The following is a 22635-nucleotide window of genomic DNA, read 5'->3' as shown; positions in this document are numbered from 1 at the left end:
GACCATTTCGATTATGGCAATAAACATATCATTAAATCAGAAAATTTATCACATCTTTATAATTAATGCTTGTGTCGAAAATCTGAGGTAACAAATAGCCCCCAAAATGCCATGTTTCGACTTTCCTTTTAATCAAAAGAAGAAAAGTGGCCTTTTTATTTTATTTTCAACATTGTTCAACCCTTCTTGTTGAGGTCAATGTCATCATTACATCTTTAATGCACGTTGTCATTTTCAAAGGATTTCCTCATAACTCCATTGTCGCACCTCGGAAAATTGGGGATACGACTTCAAAGCGAAGCGCGATCGCACGCTTGCAATGATGGACTGAACAGAGTCGCCACCGAACTTTATTTATTCCTAAAAAGGAAAGGGGAAATATCGATAAAACCCAAGACAAAAGAAAGGATAAGATATGGTCATCGCAACCAATATCAGGGTTCGGGAGTCGATTACGCAAGGGGAAGGTATTAGCACCCCTCACGTCCGTTGTACTCAACGGGAACCATTAGGTCAGTTGTGTGCGTTAATGTTAGTTTGAAATGTTAGGCTTTTCAGTTATTAGGTGGGAAAGAAAGAATAAAAGAAAGGAAAATGTTTTTGGATTTTTGACGAAGGGGCTAAACCTAAGTTTTTTATTAGTGGGCCTGACAAGATTTACGAATCCTGCTCCTACGTATCTCAAAAGAGAAATCAAGGCTTACGTAGTTCTGGGTAGAAAAATGTTTGTTTGTTGGTCGATTTTAGCGAAAGCTATATTGTATTAATCGACGAAAACATCGTTTTACCCAAAACAGATGAGGAGTGGACGCGTACCACACATCGAACGGATTTATAAATCTACATTCGGAAAAGCGTCATTTATCTCTACTCAACAATCGTGGCCGAAACATTGTTTTGTATCACTTAAGACAATATATCTTACATTTATGAAAAGGGTTTTTGATTAGTCGCACGGCGGCGAGAAAAGGGTTTGATTGGTTGGATGTATTTTGAGTGATGGCGAGAACTTGGATGAGCGAGATATACATCTCGAATCCTAGCCTCAGGAGTGCACGGTATACACCATGTTCCATTTCCATCTTTATTGAAAAAGTATTAAGGTAGGAATTAGGTGTTTTGAAGTTTGAAAGACGAGTACTTGTGACCTACAAGCTCTTACAGCTTGGGTCTAGTACTCGGGACTACATCTAGACATTCCACCCAGGCAGTCTGTTTCTTTCCAATATTTGTTAAGAAAATGAATCGAATATTTATGAATGTTTTGGAGGGAAGACGAATATTTATGGCTTGCAAGCTCTTACAGCTTGAGCCTAATATTCGGGATTACGACTGGATATTCCCTCCAGGTAATCTTTTTCTTCCAACTTTATTAAGAAGAGGTTTTAAATCTTGGAGTGTGAAAGAGAAGACGAATATTTATGGCTTGCAAGCTCTTACAGTTTGAGCCTAATATTCGGGATTACGACTGGACATTCCATCCAGGTAATCTTTTTCTTCATGTTTTATTTTGAAAATGATTTGAATATTAGAGAGAAGACGAATATTAACGGCTTACAAGCTCTTACAGCTTGAGCCTAATATTCGGGATTACGACTGGACATTCCATCCAGGTAATCTTTTTCTTCACGTTTATTAAGAAAATGATTTTTGAATATTAAATTAAAACAAATAAAGTACCGAGGTTTGAAATTATTGGAAGTTAAGTTGATGTTGCTTAAGAGCTCATTGTAAGAAGGCCCAAGAGTAAGCCATGTGAGGTTGATGGCGATGCTTAAAAGCAATCGACTTACAAGGGTATGAAAAAGGGCTCGATATTAAATCGAGAAAAGTATGATTTTTTTTAGTTTTAAAACGGTGTCGAATATATGATGAAATTAATAAAGAAGCATGGACATAAAAGAAATAATATTACAAGAAACAAAATACTAAAAGACAAAAAAAAAAAAATCTAAAAGAAAATGAAATACTAAAAAATGCTACATATGAGTATCGAACTCACTCCACCTAAGACTATGGAACTACCTCCTCTCCACTAGGCTACTTAGTGTTCGTTGTTATTTACAATGTTAAATAGGCTTTATAAATCAAAAAAGGATTGGAACAAAGAAATTTAAAGGAAATAAAACCAAAATAATAACAATAAATAATAAATAAATAAAAGACTGTTAGGTTACCCCAAAACATCCAGCCGCCTGGCTGTTGGATTTTAGAGGTTGGGAATTTGAAATTATTATTAAACCAACAACATTAATAACCCCTGGGAATACTAAAGAGTCAATTAAATTTCCAAAAAAAAAAAAAACTCTAAACACTCCTAAGGTAAATAATAATATATAAAAAAAAGAAAATGAAAGAGCTAGCTTCGGTGAACATAGCTCTTCCCCTCCCAAAGCTCTCAATCCCGTTTCTCTCAGAATCCCAAACTCGTCCTCTCCATCACTCTCTCTCGTTAAAACTCTCTCAATCGCCCTCTCTCACTATGAACATGCAAAAATTCCATGGCATCAAAAGAGAAGTCAAGTAAGAAGCTCACCTCCGGCGGTGACGACGGCGACGGCGAGGTTAAAATCTTCCTGCTTCACCTCTTCAACCTCAGTTCTTTCGCCGTTTCTCGATTAGGTTTCTTTCTTCTCTTTTTTTTGAATTAGGGTTTCGTGTTTATGGTCGCCTCCCTCTCTCTATTTCGTGTGCTCTACTGATTTCGTTCTCCCTATTTATGCTCTGTTGATTTAGGGTTTCGGTTTGATGCTCAATGGTCCAATGGAGAAAGTTCCAGGATGGCTTTTGGATGCCCAGAATTGGAGTTTAGCCTGTTTGATGATGGATTTCGAAAAGGTACCCTTACCGTAACCTTTCTTCTTGATTCTTGTCTTAATCCTATTTTGGGAAATTTCTTGAGTTTTACTGCTTGACAGTTATTTTGCTTTACTGCAGTGAATATTTGCAATGTGAGGAGTTTTGGTTTTCACGTGGCTTCATGTGTGTTTTGAACCGTACCAAGAACCACTTCTGCACTCAACTGAACGGTCCGCTTTGAAATACACAGGCTCTCAACAGGAAGCTGCTGGTTTATGAGACTGGTTTATGAGAAAGAGGTAATATTCTTCACAAGTTTTCAATTTGGGTTGGTCTTGAGAATTATAGATGCAAAAGGGTTATCATGAACAGCAGTAGTAGCATGTGTATTTTTGTAATCCATAAGCTTTGCTAAACCGAAATCTCCAACAACTGCTTCGAAATCCTCATCCAACAATATATTTGCAGCTTTTCAGGTGATAGATGGTGCGAAGCTCCTTGTATTTCTGCGGAAAAAAGGCTGCAAGGTCAACCTCTTTGACAAGGAGTTGTTGGTGCAGGTTTCCAGACTCCTCATCTGTCCAGTGTACAGACTCTTGAATCCTTCTTCTTCTTTTCCTCCGCCTTGGAATCATTGCATAGGTTATACCACTTCACTTGCTGCTGTAGTGAGCATGCTGCAGCCTGAAAGCAAACATGGATTCGATGCTTGAACTGGATGCTAATTGTGCAAAATGATTTGGGCACATGTAACCGTATGAACTTGGTTAAGCTTGGTTTTTTGCTCAATTAGTGATGCTAGGTTATGAAGAATTGCTATGTTCTTGTTAATGTACATGTTGCTGCTACTGGCGTTGTCACGTTACCAGTCAGTTGGGTTAATTTAAAGTAACAGTTGGAAGTATTAGTTGGTTTTCATGTGTTTAATGACCTCATTTGAATGGCTTTACAGGTGATGGTTAATGGGATCTAGATGTGGAGTCAGGTACATCTACATTGGACAGGCCAATTCCTAAAATCCTTTCGATTCCCTTGCTAGCATCAAACAGTAGCAGAAGCTAACACGGAACTGAATGTACAGATCTATCTACCGGTGATTTGTAGACTTCTGTTTAAACTTGAACGTGTTTCTAAATGCATTGGTATGGACGTATGCTTCGTTTTGAAGTGGTCATGTTACATCAATATATGTTGTGTACAACCAGTTCCAACTGTGATTTGATTTTTCTCATGTGATACAGGTTAAGTTGGACTTTGGTTAGGCCGTCATGCTAACACTGAGTTGGCAACATGTGTGTATTTCTCTTTATATTTCCTGCCTAACGATTCTGCTCCACTCTTATCTGCAGATGCCCTTTCTGTAATCTCATTTAGGCGGTTATCGCATCTGCTCTTGTACAGGGCCAATTCCTGCATTTTGCTGCGGTACAACTCCATCCTCTCTTTGAATCCCATCTCACATTCTGCATTTCTTCGGGCTTTTACTCTGCAGTCTCGACATTTTGCTCACTATTATCTGGCATTCCTTGTACAGGTGGCCTCAAACCAGCTGCTAATGCCACTGGCCGAGTACCTGGCATTCCTTGTTGCTGCTGAAAACCTGGGCGTACACCCCATGCTGCATTTCATCGAACACCTCGAACGCATCATGATTTGCCGTAACCTTCTGGCTCCGTAGAGAAATGGGTCTAAGAGATCGAAGTACTTTGAGGGAAATCAAGAGTTGTTAGTCCCGCTTGTCCCACCATACAGTTGAAGGTGATGACGCCTCCATTGTATCGTTGGATGGAAGAAGGTGTTGGTTTTCTACCGAAGAAGATTGAAAGGCTCCAATGATGTACCGTAATTTTCTTTGGAGTTGACTAGAAATTGTAACTTGTGGGTTTTATGTATTTTTTGATTGGAAACCTTGTGTATGGATGTAATCGGGTTAAATGAAAATTTGGATGGTGTGATTGAAATGGTTATTTTGATTGATTTTCATGGAAAGTTATGAATGAGAATGTAGTTGAATGTATGGAATGTTATGAATGAAAGTGTAGTTGATTGCATGAAATGCTATGAATGAAAATATATGGGTTTTGGATATTTGATTATAAAATGGATAATTGAGAAGTTGGTTTATAAAATGGAAAGGATTTTTAGGCTTAATCCCAAAACTAACTTATATATCAATTTAAATAATAATAACAAATCAGTTAAAAACCAAATTAAAATCAAATTAATTTATAATTCATTTAAAATTACTTGGATATCAACTCTAACATTCATTTGGAAATAAAAATCGATTAGAGTTTTAATCATTAGTAAAAATAAACAATTAAGATTAAGTTGACAATTGGAATTAAACTTAATTTGAAATTAAAATCAAATCAAAAATAAAAAAGAGTCAAGATATTAAAATCCATTTTATACTGATGAATGTATGCAAAAATGCAAAAAATAAAAGAAAAATGGAAAAATTTTAGGATCAAAATCGGGGTATGACAGTTGCCCCTATTTAAGTATCTTCAACTAGAGAATATGAAGCAGGACACTCTTCATATGATCATAGTGGGAGATGATTAAATACTAAGAAGACCCGGATTTTGATCCTGAATCCCCATGACATAACGTGATATGATATGATATGATATTATGATATGATATGATATGATATGATATGCATGGATGAAAGACTCTATATTTCTTGTGATTTTTATCTGCTAGGGATATGGTGAGCCCCTGACAGGAGATGCTACTAGACAGACCAAAATTGTGGGGAATACTGCTGATCCACAGGGAGACAGACAAATGGGAAGAAACAACTTGCTGGGGAAACAGTCCTGCTGGAGAATCAGACACGCACTGGGGAGTATTCAAAGTGAGGTTTGATGAACGGCACTTAGAATACAAGGGATTTTGGTAGTAAGTTCACACATGACTTACCGAACCCGAATAAAGGAAAAGATGCTACAACAGGTTCATACATGACCTGACAACGCTAGGGAATAATCAAGGAGAAAACTCTTCAGGACAGGTTCATGTATGACCTGGCACCGGAACAAGGGTTCAACAACAGGTTCAGATATGACCTGAATGGTATTGAATAAACAAAGAATCTTCAGAGCAGGTTCAAGTATGACCGGACCCCGGAATAAAAAGGTTCAACAACAGGTTCATACATGACCTGAATAGGATTGAACAAAGAGTCTTCAGAGCAGGTTCAAGTATGACCCGACCCCGGAATAAAAGCTCAATAACAGGTTCATACATGACCTGAATAGGATTGAACAAAGAATCTTCAGAGCAAGTTCAAGCATGACCGGACCCCGGAATAAAAAGGTTCAATGACAGGTTCGTACATGACCTGAATAGGATTGAACAAAGAATCTTCAGAGTAGGTTCAAGCATGACCGGACCCCGGAATAAAAAGGTTCAATGACAGGTTCGTACATGACCTGAATAAGATTGAACAAAGAATCTTCAGAGTAGGTTCAAGCATGACCGGACCCCGGAATAAAAAGGTTCAATGACAGGTTCGTACATGACCTGAATAGTATTGAACAAAAAGAGGAAAAATCTTCAGAGCAGGTTCAAGTATGACCGGACCCCGGAATAAAAGCTCAACAACAGGTTCATACATGACCTGAATAGTATTGAACAAAAAGAGGAAAAATCTTCAGAGCAGGTTCAAGTATGACCGGACCCCGGAATAAAAGCTCAACAACAGGTTCATACATGACCTGAATAGTATTGAACAAAAAGAGGAAAAATCTTCAGAGCAGGTTCAAGTATGACCGGACCCCGGAATAAAAGCTCAACAACAGGTTCATACATGACCTGAATAGTATTGAACAAAAATTGGAAAAACTCTTCAGAGCAGGTTCAAGTATGACCTGACCCCGGAATAAAAGCTCAACAACAGGCTCATATATGACCTGAATAGTATTGAACAAAAAAATCTTCAGAGCAGGTTCAAGTATGACCTGACACCGGAATAAAAAGGTTCAACAACAGGTTCATACACGACCTGAATGGTATTGAACAAAGAATCTTCAGAGCAGGTTCAAGTATGACCGGACCCCGGAATAAAAAGGTTCAACAACAGGTTCATACATGACCTGAATAGGATTGAACAAAGATCTTCAGAGCAGGTTCAAGTATGACCGGACCCCGGAATAAAAAGGTTCAACAACAGGTTCATACATGACCTGAATAGGATTGAACAAAGATCTTCAGAGCAGGTTCAAGTATGACCGGACCCCGGAATAAAAGGGTTCAACAACAGGTTCGTACACGACCTGAATGGTATTGAACAAAGAAATCTTCAGAGCAGGTTCAAGTATGACCGGACCCCGGAATAAAAGTTCAATAACAGATTCATACATGACCTGAATGGTATTGAACTAAAGTTGGAAAAACTCTTCAGTACAGATTCATGACCTGATACCGGAATAAAAGGGTTCAACAACAGGTTCATACATGACCTGAATAGGATTGAACAAAAATTGGAAAAACTCTTCAGAGCAGGTTCAAGTATGACCGGACCCCGGAATAAAAAGGTTCAACAACAGGTTCAAACATGACCTGAATAGTATTGAACAGAAGGAAAAACTCTTCAGAGCAGGTTCAAGTATGACCTGACCCCGGAATAAAGCTCAACAACAGGTTCAAACATGACCTGAATGGTATTGAACAAAAATTGGAAAAACTCTTCAGAGCAGGTTCGAGTATGACCTGACCCCGGAATAAAAAGCTCAACAACAGGTTCATACATGACCTGAATGGTATTGAACAAAAATTGGAAAAAACTCTTCAGAGCAAGTTCAAGTATGACCTGACCCCGGAATAACAACAATTGGACTTTGACCGTAAGCAATGGACTACAAACAGCTTTTAACGGATTTTGCCAACTACAATTGGACTTGAAAATGACCGGGAAAACCGGATGTTGGTTTAGGGATACCAAAGACAAGCTGGAATTAGAGGTCAAAGGATCTAGGATCGGCAACAAGACCTGGGTCAATGCAAAATGAGCACGAAGTACATTTCGGCTATGCATGATTTGAATTTGCATGATATATGAATGATCATGATTATGAGAATGCTGACACTGGGCAGACTGGGTGTTTGTAAAGGCTTTTTATGGAAGCTCATGATTCCTCAACACCGAGAACTCAAACGAATATTTTATGATAGATGTTGTCAAAGGAGAATTCTATCCAGCTTGATAGCCACAACTTAGCCAATGAGATCCTTTTTAAGGATCAACGAATCGTGCTAGCATAGTTTTCGGGCACCCATCTTGAACTCAATAGTTGTTGACGTATGGCAGAATTCGTTTGAGCAGTTTGAAAGCACGAAGAAAGAGGTTCTGCCCCTCTGTGGCTCATCTTGCCCCTATTTATTGGGACTTTGGCAATGTTAACCTTGAAAGTGGGTTTGGAAACAACTTGCCATGAGACTACCTTGAGATGGCTTGCCCCAAGTGTTCGAAACTTGCAATGGTCTGAACTTGACTAACCAAATGTTGGAATGGCAGACTCTTGGTTGACTGTCCTTTGGATAGTTGGACTCATTGAGCTCTGAGGTGGCTTGCCCCAGCCTAAGTCTTGAAGCAAATTACTCTTGGCTAACTGAACCTTGGAGTGATTGGACTTACTGAGCTCTGAGGTGGCTCGCCCCAGTCTGAGTCTTGAAGCAGATTACTCTTGGCTAGATGACCCTTAGGGTGATTAGCTCGAATTAACTGATGCTCAAAGTGATTTTCCCCTGACTAGACTTCTTTCACTTTATCAAGTTCCTCAACTGTATTGAATTTCTTTGATGCTGAGTGTTGACTCGCAAATAAGATTGTTCATTCAAAAATGGTAATTTTAATTCAATGCTTATGCAAAAATTTGAAATTAAAATTTATTGATATGAACGGGTGAAATACAGTGAACGAGTCGTTGATAAGAACACAATGGTGATCAAGTCATTCGTAGTATACAAGTTGGTGTTATCAAATGATTAACAAAAATCGTTTGGAGTCAAGTTAACATAACCTTGTTATAGTATGCTTTCAAAATAAACCCTGTCTCAATTAGGTCTTTTAAGGGTTGTAACGTGGCCTGGTTCACGGTTTCTTGAAACAAAAGGATATAAGGCTCAAAATTTGTTTTTACCCACCCCTTCTTCTTGATGATCTCCACTTCCTACGTTCAGTTAATTTGATACACGTATTCGACTTCCAAGAGGGTTCGAAGGTGTGATGAGGATTCAAGACGAATTTTCTTGAAATGACAGTCATCTTATTTTGTTTTTGTTGAGGATTTAATGACCTCCTTTTTTTGTTTTTCTTTATCCCTTATTTTGCCTGGACCACTTCTTTGAAGCTTTCGGCCCACCGGGATGCCCTAACTTTTGCCTAAGTCATTTTGTGGTATTTGACTTAGCGGGCTTTTTTCTATTTTTTAAAGGTGTTGACTGCCACATTTTTGGTGGATGAGGATCAACCAACACTAATTTTAGCTTTTCTCAACTTCTTCGACACTTCAACATGTGCGCGAAGGATAACATGTGGTTGAACATAATTGGAGGATGTACATATGGACGATTTTTTTTGAAAGATCGAATGCATGATCAAACTATCTGAACATAACTACCCTGCCCCAGGTTAAGATTAAGGGTTTTAGATCCGAAATAAACACCAACTTCTAGGCTCAAAGTGGTTGACTAGGGATTAACTCCTTATTTCTTCAGTGTTTGGGGATTTGAAACAATGCCTTACATCATCGACAAGGTTTTACTCAAAAGCATACCACCACAATTTCAGGTGTTTCATTTTCATCATCCTCCTTCCAATCTTTGTTAACACAACGGTTTGATACACAAAAGTGAAGGAAAAGAGTATTTTTGTTTTTAACATGAATGAAAAATGAGTGAATACGAATGGATTAGTTCAAAAGATGCATAAACATTTCATTAATCTTACCAATTCAAAGAAAACAACAATGCTTAAAAGCAATTAACAATCAACATGCAAGGAAACTACAAAAGAAATGTTGAGACAACCAAATGATTGCCAGCTTTAGGGAATTGACTTCTTCAAACTTGAAGGTTTGGGATCAACAAGCTTTTTGACATTGGCATGATGATCTTCAAATTCTTTTCCTTCAATCTCACCGTTGAACGCAACCTTCTTGAATCCACTACTCACTTCTCCTTTTCTTTCATTGGTATGGGTCGTGACATTGGAAATCCAAGACGGTATCTCAATGCTCTTACCAGGAAACAATGATAGCTCATTGGCCACATCCCTGACATCTTCCTTGTGGTACAAAACCTTGAGGGGTTTCAAGGGTCCTTTCCCTTTCTCATTACCTGGCCCAGAAACCAAGGTATATGTGCCTGAGCCTTCCTCCTTGAGTGTTGGTGACCTTATGTCAATCAATCCTCGCAGTTTGAGCTTAAAACTCTTGCATTCCTCGATGGAGTGCCCCATTGTTCCAGTATGGTATTCGCACTTGATCTTTGGGTGATCTTCTTCAAAGACTAAGCTCTTCTTGTTAATCAGTCCTCGTACCAAGGCTTTTAGCGCACAACAAGAATCTAGGTTATGTCCCAATGCCCCTTTATGGAATTCACACGTTGCATTTGGATTGTACCATGGTAGGTATGGTGACACGGGCGTGAGAGCTCGAGGGGTCACCAAAGCATTCTGGATCAGTAGCGGGTAGAGCTTGCTATATGGCACCGGAATCGAGTCATTGTGATCCTTGTTCCTCTTGTTCTGATTCTGATTTTTATTCTGAACCTGGCTTTGGTGACTTTGAGGAGGAATAGCCAGAGGATGTTGCTGATGACATCTTGAGGGAGGTCTATATACTGGTAAATGAGGAGTTGCCACATAGAATTTCCCTTGACTTGGGGTGACACCAGATGGATGCGGGGTAGTAGCTCTCTTTGTTGCAGCAGTGTATATTTGGTGACCCTCTTTTTTCAACAAGACTTGCAGGGTTTCCAAGACCCATCTCATTTGGCTCTTCAAAAGGTTAAGTTCCTCCTTCAGTGCTTCTTGGCTTTTCCTTAACTCGTCCATCATCTCCTGAGACATGGTTCTTTGTTCTAAACGCGTGTTGAGAATCACTTTGCTTCACGGACAAAAGATGGGTGAGTTTTTTTTTTGGTATTTTGTCTGGAAAATGACATGCATTATGATGCGATGCAAATGCAATGGAATGCGAATGAATGCAATGCAAGCCATGCACATTTGTTTTTTTCATACACGGGTTCAAAAGTCTGAGGTACTGACGAATCTGATTGTTTTCCAAGAATAGGTTCTCACCAGGTATGGTCTAAGGTTTTTGAAAAAGTTCCTAGAGTCATGGATCCATTAGACTGTTTGCTACCTGCGGCAACTTACTTGCCGGGCATCAACTCCATCTAAAGAATCTACTCTAAGTGAGGTTCTCGCATCGATCCAACGAGAAATACATCTCGCAGACCCACACTACGCAACCATCTTTCCTAGTTGGGCAAAGAACTAAGGTTCTACAAATGGTTCTCAGAGTCATGGATCCTAAAGAAAACATCGAAGCTTACGGCAACTTACTTGCCGAGCGACAACATCCTCTCAAGAATCTACTCTAAGTAAGGTTCTCGTACCGACCCAACGAGAAATACATCTCGCGGACCCGTACTACTCAACCTCGTCCTATCTTATGTTTTTACTCGAGACTCGGGTAAAAAGTCTTTCCCACAAGGTTTGTAATCAGAGTATCTCCAAGTACCAAAGCATTGTCGAACCAATACAACAGATTCATATCAATATGACAATAGAGATAGTAAAAATAATAAAGAAAAGCCACAATAGGTAATCAAACAAAGGCACACAAATGACCTAACTAGGCTTGACTCACTTAGGGATTTGTTTTCCCCAGCAGAGTCGCCATCTGTCGCACCTCGAAAAAATGGGGATACGACTTCAAAGCGAAGCGCGATCGCACGCTTGCAATGATGGACTGAACAGAGTCGCCACCGAACTTTATTTATTCCTAAAAAGGAAAGGGGAAATATCGATAAAACCCAAGACAAAAGAAAGGATAAGATATGGTCATCGCAACCAATATCAGGGTTCGGGAGTCGATTACGCAAGGGGAAGGTATTAGCACCCCTCACGTCCGTTGTACTCAACGGGAACCATTAGGTCAGTTGTGTGCGTTAATGTTAGTTTGAAATGTTAGGCTTTTCAGTTATTAGGTGGGAAAGAAAGAATAAAAGAAAGGAAAATGTTTTTGGATTTTTGACGAAGGGGCTAAACCTAAGTTTTTTATTAGTGGGCCTGACAAGATTTACGAATCCTGCTCCTACGTATCTCAAAAGAGAAATCAAGGCTTACGTAGTTCTGGGTAGAAAAATGTTTGTTTGTTGGTCGATTTTAGCGAAAGCTATATTGTATTAATCGACGAAAACATCGTTTTACCCAAAACAGATGAGGAGTGGACGCGTACCACACATCGAACGGATTTATAAATCTACATTCGGAAAAGCGTCATTTATCTCTACTCAACAATCGTGGCCGAAACATTGTTTTGTATCACTTAAGACAATATATCTTACATTTATGAAAAGGGTTTTTGATTAGTCGCACGGCGGCGAGAAAAGGGTTTGATTGGTTGGATGTATTTTGAGTGATGGCGAGAACTTGGATGAGCGAGATATACATCTCGAATCCTAGCCTCAGGAGTGCACGGTATACACCATGTTCCATTTCCATCTTTATTGAAAAAGTATTAAGGTAGGAATTAGGTGTTTTGAAGTTTGAAAGACGAGTACTTGTGACCTACAAGCTCTTACAGCTTGGGTCTAGTACTCGGGACTACATCTAGACATTCCACCCAGGCAGTCTGTTTCTTTCCAATATTTGTTAAGAAAATGAATCGAATATTTATGAATGTTTTGGAGGGAAGACGAATATTTATGGCTTGCAAGCTCTTACAGCTTGAGCCTAATATTCGGGATTACGACTGGATATTCCCTCCAGGTAATCTTTTTCTTCCAACTTTATTAAGAAGAGGTTTTAAATCTTGGAGTGTGAAAGAGAAGACGAATATTTATGGCTTGCAAGCTCTTACAGCTTGAGCCTAATATTCGGGATTACGACTGGACATTCCATCCAGGTAATCTTTTTCTTCATGTTTTATTTTGAAAATGATTTGAATATTAGAGAGAAGACGAATATTAACGGCTTACAAGCTCTTACAGCTTGAGCCTAATATTCGGGATTACGACTGGACATTCCATCCAGGTAATCTTTTTCTTCACGTTTATTAAGAAAATGATTTTTGAATATTAAATTAAAACAAATAAAGTACCGAGGTTTGAAATTATTGGAAGTTAAGTTGATGTTGCTTAAGAGCTCATTGTAAGAAGGCCCAAGAGTAAGCCATGTGAGGTTGATGGCGATGCTTAAAAGCAATCGACTTACAAGGGTATGAAAAAGGGCTCGATATTAAATCGAGAAAAGTATGATTTTTTTTAGTTTTAAAACGGTGTCGAATATATGATGAAATTAATAAAGAAGCATGGACATAAAAGAAATAATATTACAAGAAACAAAATACTAAAAGACAAAAAAAAAAAATCTAAAAGAAAATGAAATACTAAAAAATGCTACATATGAGTATCGAACTCACTCCACCTAAGACTATGGAACTACCTCCTCTCCACTAGGCTACTTAGTGTTCGTTGTTATTTACAATGTTAAATAGGCTTTATAAATCAAAAAAGGATTGGAACAAAGAAATTTAAAGGAAATAAAACCAAAATAATAACAATAAATAATAAATAAATAAAAGACTGTTAGGTTACCCCAAAACATCCAGCCGCCTGGCTGTTGGATTTTAGAGGTTGGGAATTTGAAATTATTATTAAACCAACAACATTAATAACCCCTGGGAATACTAAAGAGTCAATTAAATTTCCAAAAAAAAAAAAAACTCTAAACACTCCTAAGGTAAATAATAATATATAAAAAAAAGAAAATGAAAGAGCTAGCTTCGGTGAACATAGCTCTTCCCCTCCCAAAGCTCTCAATCCCGTTTCTCTCAGAATCCCAAACTCGTCCTCTCCATCACTCTCTCTCGTTAAAACTCTCTCAATCGCCCTCTCTCACTATGAACATGCAAAAATTCCATGGCATCAAAAGAGAAGTCAAGTAAGAAGCTCACCTCCGGCGGTGACGACGGCGACGGCGAGGTTAAAATCTTCCTGCTTCACCTCTTCAACCTCAGTTCTTTCGCCGTTTCTCGATTAGGTTTCTTTCTTCTCTTTTTTTTGAATTAGGGTTTCGTGTTTATGGTCGCCTCCCTCTCTCTATTTCGTGTGCTTTACTGATTTCGTTCTCCCTATTTATGCTCTGTTGATTTAGGGTTTCGGTTTGATGCTCAATGGTCCAATGGAGAAAGTTCCAGGATGGCTTTTGGATGCCCAGAATTGGAGTTTAGCCTGTTTGATGATGGATTTCGAAAAGGTACCCTTACCGTAACCTTTCTTCTTGATTCTTGTCTTAATCCTATTTTGGGAAATTTCTTGAGTTTTACTGCTTGACAGTTATTTTGCTTTACTGCAGTGAATATTTGCAATGTGAGGAGTTTTGGTTTTCACGTGGCTTCATGTGTGTTTTGAACCGTACCAAGAACCACTTCTGCACTCAACTGAACGGTCCGCTTTGAAATACACAGGCTCTCAACAGGAAGCTGCTGGTTTATGAGACTGGTTTATGAGAAAGAGGTAATATTCTTCACAAGTTTTCAATTTGGGTTGGTCTTGAGAATTATAGATGCAAAAGGGTTATCATGAACAGCAGTAGTAGCATGTGTATTTTTGTAATCCATAAGCTTTGCTAAACCGAAATCTCCAACAACTGCTTCGAAATCCTCATCCAACAATATATTTGCAGCTTTTCAGGTGATAGATGGTGCGAAGCTCCTTGTATTTCTGCGGAAAAAAGGCTGCAAGGTCAACCTCTTTGACAAGGAGTTGTTGGTGCAGGTTTCCAGACTCCTCATCTGTCCAGTGTACAGACTCTTGAATCCTTCTTCTTCTTTTCCTCCGCCTTGGAATCATTGCATAGGTTATACCACTTCACTTGCTGCTGTAGTGAGCATGCTGCAGCCTGAAAGCAAACATGGATTCGATGCTTGAACTGGATGCTAATTGTGCAAAATGATTTGGGCACATGTAACCGTATGAACTTGGTTAAGCTTGGTTTTTTGCTCAATTAGTGATGCTAGGTTATGAAGAATTGCTATGTTCTTGTTAATGTACATGTTGCTGCTACTGGCGTTGTCACGTTACCAGTCAGTTGGGTTAATTTAAAGTAACAGTTGGAAGTATTAGTTGGTTTTCATGTGTTTAATGACCTCATTTGAATGGCTTTACAGGTGATGGTTAATGGGATCTAGATGTGGAGTCAGGTACATCTACATTGGACATGCCAATTCCTAAAATCCTTTCGATTCCCTTGCTAGCATCAAACAGTAGCAGAAGCTAACACGGAACTGAATGTACAGATCTATCTACCGGTGATTTGTAGACTTCTGTTTAAACTTGAACGTGTTTCTAAATGCATTGGTATGGACGTATGCTTCGTTTTGAAGTGGTCATGTTACATCAATATATGTTGTGTACAACCAGTTCCAACTGTGATTTGATTTTTCTCATGTGATACAGGTTAAGTTGGACTTTGGTTAGGCCGTCATGCTAACACTGAGTTGGCAACATGTGTGTATTTCTCTTTATATTTCCTGCCTAACGATTCTGCTCCACTCTTATCTGCAGATGCCCTTTCTGTAATCTCATTTAGGCGGTTATCGCATCTGCTCTTGTACAGGGCCAATTCCTGCATTTTGCTGCGGTACAACTCCATCCTCTCTTTGAATCCCATCTCACATTCTGCATTTCTTCGGGCTTTTACTCTGCAGTCTCGACATTTTGCTCACTATTATCTGGCATTCCTTGTACAGGTGGCCTCAAACCAGCTGCTAATGCCACTGGCCGAGTACCTGGCATTCCTTGTTGCTGCTGAAAACCTGGGCGTACACCCCATGCTGCATTTCATCGAACACCTCGAACGCATCATGATTTGCCGTAACCTTCTGGCTCCGTAGAGAAATGGGTCTAAGAGATCGAAGTACTTTGAGGGAAATCAAGAGTTGTTAGTCCCGCTTGTCCCACCATACAGTTGAAGGTGATGACGCCTCCATTGTATCGTTGGATGGAAGAAGGTGTTGGTTTTCTACCGAAGAAGATTGAAAGGCTCCAATGATGTACCGTAATTTTCTTTGGAGTTGACTAGAAATTGTAACTTGTGGGTTTTATGTATTTTTTGATTGGAAACCTTGTGTATGGATGTAATCGGGTTAAATGAAAATTTGGATGGTGTGATTGAAATGGTTATTTTGATTGATTTTCATGGAAAGTTATGAATGAGAATGTAGTTGAATGTATGGAATGTTATGAATGAAAGTGTAGTTGATTGCATGAAATGCTATGAATGAAAATATATGGGTTTTGGATATTTGATTATAAAATGGATAATTGAGAAGTTGGTTTATAAAATGGAAAGGATTTTTAGGCTTAATCCCAAAACTAACTTATATATCAATTTAAATAATAATAACAAATCAGTTAAAAACCAAATTAAAATCAAATTAATTTATAATTCATTTAAAATTACTTGGATATCAACTCTAACATTCATTTGGAAATAAAAATCGATTAGAGTTTTAATCATTAGTAAAAATAAACAATTAAGATTAAGTTGACAATTGGAATTAAACTTAATTTGAAATTAAAATCAAATCAAAAATAAAAAGAGTCAAGATATTAAAATCCATTTTATACTGATGAATGTATGCAAAAATGCAAAAAATAAAAGAAAAATGGAAAAATTTTAGGATCAAAATCGGGGTATGACAGTTGCCCCTATTTAAGTATCTTCAACTAGAGAATATGAAGCAGGACACTCTTCATATGATCATAGTGGGAGATGATTAAATACTAAGAAGACCCGGATTTTGATCCTGAATCCCCATGACATAACGTGATATGATATGATATGATATTATGATATGATATGATATGATATGATATGCATGGATGAAAGACTCTATATTTCTTGTGATTTTTATCTGCTAGGGATATGGTGAGCCCCTGACAGGAGATGCTACTAGACAGACCAAAATTGTGGGGAATACTGCTGATCCACAGGGAGACAGACAAATGGGAAGAAACAACTTGCTGGGGAAACAGTCCTGCTGGAGAATCAGACACGCACTGGGGAGTATTCAAAGTGAGGTTTGATGAACGGCACTTAGAATACAAGGGATTTTGGTAGTAAGTTCACACATGACTTACCGAACCCGAATAAAGGAAAAGATGCTACAACAGGTTCATACATGACCTGACAACGCTAGGGAATAATCAAGGAGAAAACTCTTCAGGACAGGTTCATGTATGACCTGGCACCGGAACAAGGGTTCAACAACAGGTTCAGATATGACCTGAATGGTATTGAATAAACAAAGAATCTTCAGAGCAGGTTCAAGTATGACCGGACCCCGGAATAAAAAGGTTCAACAACAGGTTCATACATGACCTGAATAGGATTGAACAAAGAGTCTTCAGAGCAGGTTCAAGTATGACCCGACCCCGGAATAAAAGCTCAATAACAGGTTCATACATGACCTGAATAGGATTGAACAAAGAATCTTCAGAGCAAGTTCAAGCATGACCGGACCCCGGAATAAAAAGGTTCAATGACAGGTTCGTACATGACCTGAATAGGATTGAACAAAGAATCTTCAGAGTAGGTTCAAGCATGACCGGACCCCGGAATAAAAAGGTTCAATGACAGGTTCGTACATGACCTGAATAAGATTGAACAAAGAATCTTCAGAGTAGGTTCAAGCATGACCGGACCCCGGAATAAAAAGGTTCAATGACAGGTTCGTACATGACCTGAATAGTATTGAACAAAAAGAGGAAAAATCTTCAGAGCAGGTTCAAGTATGACCGGACCCCGGAATAAAAGCTCAACAACAGGTTCATACATGACCTGAATAGTATTGAACAAAAAGAGGAAAAATCTTCAGAGCAGGTTCAAGTATGACCGGACCCCGGAATAAAAGCTCAACAACAGGTTCATACATGACCTGAATAGTATTGAACAAAAAGAGGAAAAATCTTCAGAGCAGGTTCAAGTATGACCGGACCCCGGAATAAAAGCTCAACAACAGGTTCATACATGACCTGAATAGTATTGAACAAAAATTGGAAAAACTCTTCAGAGCAGGTTCAAGTATGACCTGACCCCGGAATAAAAGCTCAACAACAGGCTCATATATGACCTGAATAGTATTGAACAAAAAAATCTTCAGAGCAGGTTCAAGTATGACCTGACACCGGAATAAAAAGGTTCAACAACAGGTTCATACACGACCTGAATGGTATTGAACAAAGAATCTTCAGAGCAGGTTCAAGTATGACCGGACCCCGGAATAAAAAGGTTCAACAACAGGTTCATACATGACCTGAATAGGATTGAACAAAGATCTTCAGAGCAGGTTCAAGTATGACCGGACCCCGGAATAAAAAGGTTCAACAACAGGTTCATACATGACCTGAATAGGATTGAACAAAGATCTTCAGAGCAGGTTCAAGTATGACCGGACCCCGGAATAAAAGGGTTCAACAACAGGTTCGTACACGACCTGAATGGTATTGAACAAAGAAATCTTCAGAGCAGGTTCAAGTATGACCGGACCCCGGAATAAAAGTTCAATAACAGATTCATACATGACCTGAATGGTATTGAACTAAAGTTGGAAAAACTCTTCAGTACAGATTCATGACCTGATACCGGAATAAAAGGGTTCAACAACAGGTTCATACATGACCTGAATAGGATTGAACAAAAATTGGAAAAACTCTTCAGAGCAGGTTCAAGTATGACCGGACCCCGGAATAAAAAGGTTCAACAACAGGTTCAAACATGACCTGAATAGTATTGAACAGAAGGAAAAACTCTTCAGAGCAGGTTCAAGTATGACCTGACCCCGGAATAAAGCTCAACAACAGGTTCAAACATGACCTGAATGGTATTGAACAAAAATTGGAAAAACTCTTCAGAGCAGGTTCGAGTATGACCTGACCCCGGAATAAAAAGCTCAACAACAGGTTCATACATGACCTGAATGGTATTGAACAAAAATTGGAAAAAACTCTTCAGAGCAAGTTCAAGTATGACCTGACCCCGGAATAACAACAATTGGACTTTGACCGTAAGCAATGGACTACAAACAGCTTTTAACGGATTTTGCCAACTACAATTGGACTTGAAAATGACCGGGAAAACCGGATGTTGGTTTAGGGATACCAAAGACAAGCTGGAATTAGAGGTCAAAGGATCTAGGATCGGCAACAAGACCTGGGTCAATGCAAAATGAGCACGAAGTACATTTCGGCTATGCATGATTTGAATTTGCATGATATATGAATGATCATGATTATGAGAATGCTGACACTGGGCAGACTGGGTGTTTGTAAAGACCTAGGTATTTTTGATGTCATCCAATTATCTAGAATTGGCCTTAGGTATAACCCAACCATGTTGCTCGCGTCGATCTTCTTTTGGGAGGGTTCAAACTATAAATTCTAATTTCCTTGTGAAATGCTTACACTGATATTATTCGATGTAGCAACCATCATGAGACTCAACCATATAGGCGAAACTTTCACTCCCACACTAGAAACTGTTAATGAGTTTGTTTTCGAACGTCCTAAGTTTAAAAACTACATCACCGAGCATCACCAGAAAAAAACTGAAGAGGTCTTCGACCAAGAACATATAGCTTTTCTGACTATTTGGCTATCTTATTTTTTATTTTGTTCCAGTTCCTTGCAAATAGACAAAAAATATGTTCCTTTAGCAATCCAACTCCATGAAGGGTCGAAAAGTCTCGCTTAGTAAGTTACTTTTAGCTAACTTGTATCAATCTATAGGTAACGCTTCCTACAAACTCAAACATATCCCGAAAACCAATAAAAAAATACCTTCTTTCTGGTCCCTTATGGCTTTTACAACTTTGTTTTAATGCCACATCCGAACCAAAGTTACACATAACTAGTTCAAAAGCTTTGATGGAAGAAAATGACTATAGAAGCATCAAAGGCACTAGACTTGCCTTAACCATTCCATATGATACTCCCTCAAAAATAACTTTTATGAAGTACATTAACATGTTCCTCGAATAAACAACCTTTGTTTCAACCATGGCCCCTTCGTGGATAGATATGTTGGTCCGACCTGGTTTCGAAATAGGTTTCCTGGTATGACTCCCATTGCTACTGCAATGTCGAAATATGTTTAGGCACCCTTCTTAACTTCAACACTTTTATTCACTCGTATTTAGACAGGAATTACTGGCTTCAGATTCATTGGCTATCAGCCTAATTTAGTGGCCGAGAAATTTGGTTGCAGCCAAATTCTGCCAAAGTCCTTATATACTTGGGAGGACGACAATTGTTGGTTGGAAATGAAGTTTTCCATTCAGGAATACAGACACTGCATGGTATTCGCTTGACAACAAGGCCTAGAACTGTTTACATTCCAATACCAAACCTCATTCTTCTCCATAGTGGAGTTCGATGGTTGGTGGTCGAAATACTTTTAAAGCAACTTCTCAAAAGGAAACTTTTGAAAGAGTCTGTCGATCGACTTTTCCAACTTGCAAGAAAATCCCGAGAATAAAACAAGTACATGTTAATCCATTATTATTTTATTATTTCTCCCTTCGTTCCTTTGACTTTATGTATATTTTTGTTGCAGGTGTAACGGAAACGAAAAACGGGGCTAATATCGAAGGTCCCTCCAATGCACTAGAGGCTAACAAAGAAGAAGAAAAACCTCAAAAGAAAAAAGTACATCTTCTCTTCATCTATAAATTGGCTAACTTCAAAATGACTTTAATATTCCGTCTTTTTCTTCAAAATCAAAAACGTGATCCAAACTCCTGAATGACCATCAAACTTAAGAAGAAGAAGAAACCCAAGAAAACTATCTCAACATAAGTATACATCTCATTCCCTTATTTTATGGCTTCAACATTTCAGTAACACTAACCAATCAACTTCTCAGGCTGCACCAAAACTAACAGAAACCCTGACTGAGGTCGAGAGTTCAGAAGATAGCAAAAAAATCTGATCTTTTTGAGACCTAAACCCAAGGCTTCTCCCAAACCAGACGTGAGTAGGGAAAAAGTCGCTACTCAAGAAACAAATCCTTCAAAGGAAACCATGACCTGACTGTTGGTTCTTCTAATAAAGAAGAAAAAATTTCTACTCCTGATACCAAAGTACAGGACGAACAACCCAAAGGTTGTCCAGTCGAAGAAAAAGAAATTAATGAACCTAAGGTATTGCTCTACATAATTTCAGAAAAAATTGATTTCTCGAGTCTACCCAACCTCGACTAATCATCCCTTTATCTTTCAGGGACCACCACAGTTGGACGAATATTGTGAACGAACTGATAGGTATCCCTCATTCGATTCCCACTGAAAGTTTTTCTCACATTCACTTGTCAGATTTTGTTGATTCCAGTATTTTGTCCATTCATCCAGAGAACAAAACACAATCAGTGATGATGCAGGGGCTTCTATAAAGCTGAATCCTACAATAGAAGTTGACGTCGACCCACCATCTCCCTAGCTAACTGAAGAAGTTTGATGACACTGAAATTCACCGTATTTTCGACTCCGATTTCGCATGCATTTTAGTAGTTTTATTGTTATTTTGTTGTGTTATTACTATATTTCTCTTTGTTTTCAGGTTTTTACTTTAATCGGAGCCCCGATCGAGAAAAGGAGTGAAAATGAGCTAAAAACCCTAAAATTCAGCATTTTACACTTGTGGCTCCCACTGTGGCCAGCGCCATGGACCCTGCCATGACGTGTCCTAGCTCAACTTCCCTCAACTTCCATGTTTCCCACTACTTCCACTAAGGCGCCACAGATTGACCTTGTGGCGGGCGCCATGGACTTGTGGGGGCGCCACAAGAGGAAACATTTTCCCTCCCAAATTCAAACTGAAGGGCATCCTTGTCATTTCCATCATTTTACTTGCCTATAAATAGAGAATCGAATTTATTTGTTTAATCATCCAAACTTAGAGCAGAGGCAAACTCAGAACAAACTTAGTTTCACTTAGGCATATATTCAGTATTTTAAAGTGGTAATCGCTTCGCATTAGGGTGTTACCACAATTGTGTAATCGAGTTTTGTGATCGAGTCTGTAATCGAGTTTGGAGCACTTTGGAAGGAAGTTAATCCTGCCGCCATTTTCATTTCGGCTTTGCATTTTATTCAACCCTCCGATTGGAGCAGGTTTTTATTACTTTGCCTTTATCTATTTTATTTTCCCGCACTCGCACTTTACTTTATTGATTTTCTCGCACTGTCTTTACTTTATTTATTTCCCGCACTCACTTTACTTTATTTATTTCCCGCACTCGCACTTTACTTTATTTATTTTCTCGCACTGTCTTTACTTTATTTATTTCCCGCACTCGCTTTACTTTATTTATTTCCCACACTCGCACTACTTTTATTTATTTCCCGCACTCGCTTTACTTTATTTATTTCCCGCACTCGCTTTACTTTATTTATTTCCCGCACTCGCACTACTTTTATTTATTTTCCGCACTCGCACTACTTTTATTTAAATTAAAATGCACCTTTACTTTACCATGTCTAACTAAATCTATAAGGTTAGAATGTAAGGATCGTAATTAAACCGATAATCCGTACA

Source organism: Lathyrus oleraceus, chromosome 5, assembly GCF_024323335.1.
Source record: "Lathyrus oleraceus cultivar Zhongwan6 chromosome 5, CAAS_Psat_ZW6_1.0, whole genome shotgun sequence".
NCBI lineage: Eukaryota > Viridiplantae > Streptophyta > Magnoliopsida > Fabales > Fabaceae > Lathyrus > Lathyrus oleraceus.
This window is presented reverse-complemented; position numbering follows the sequence as displayed.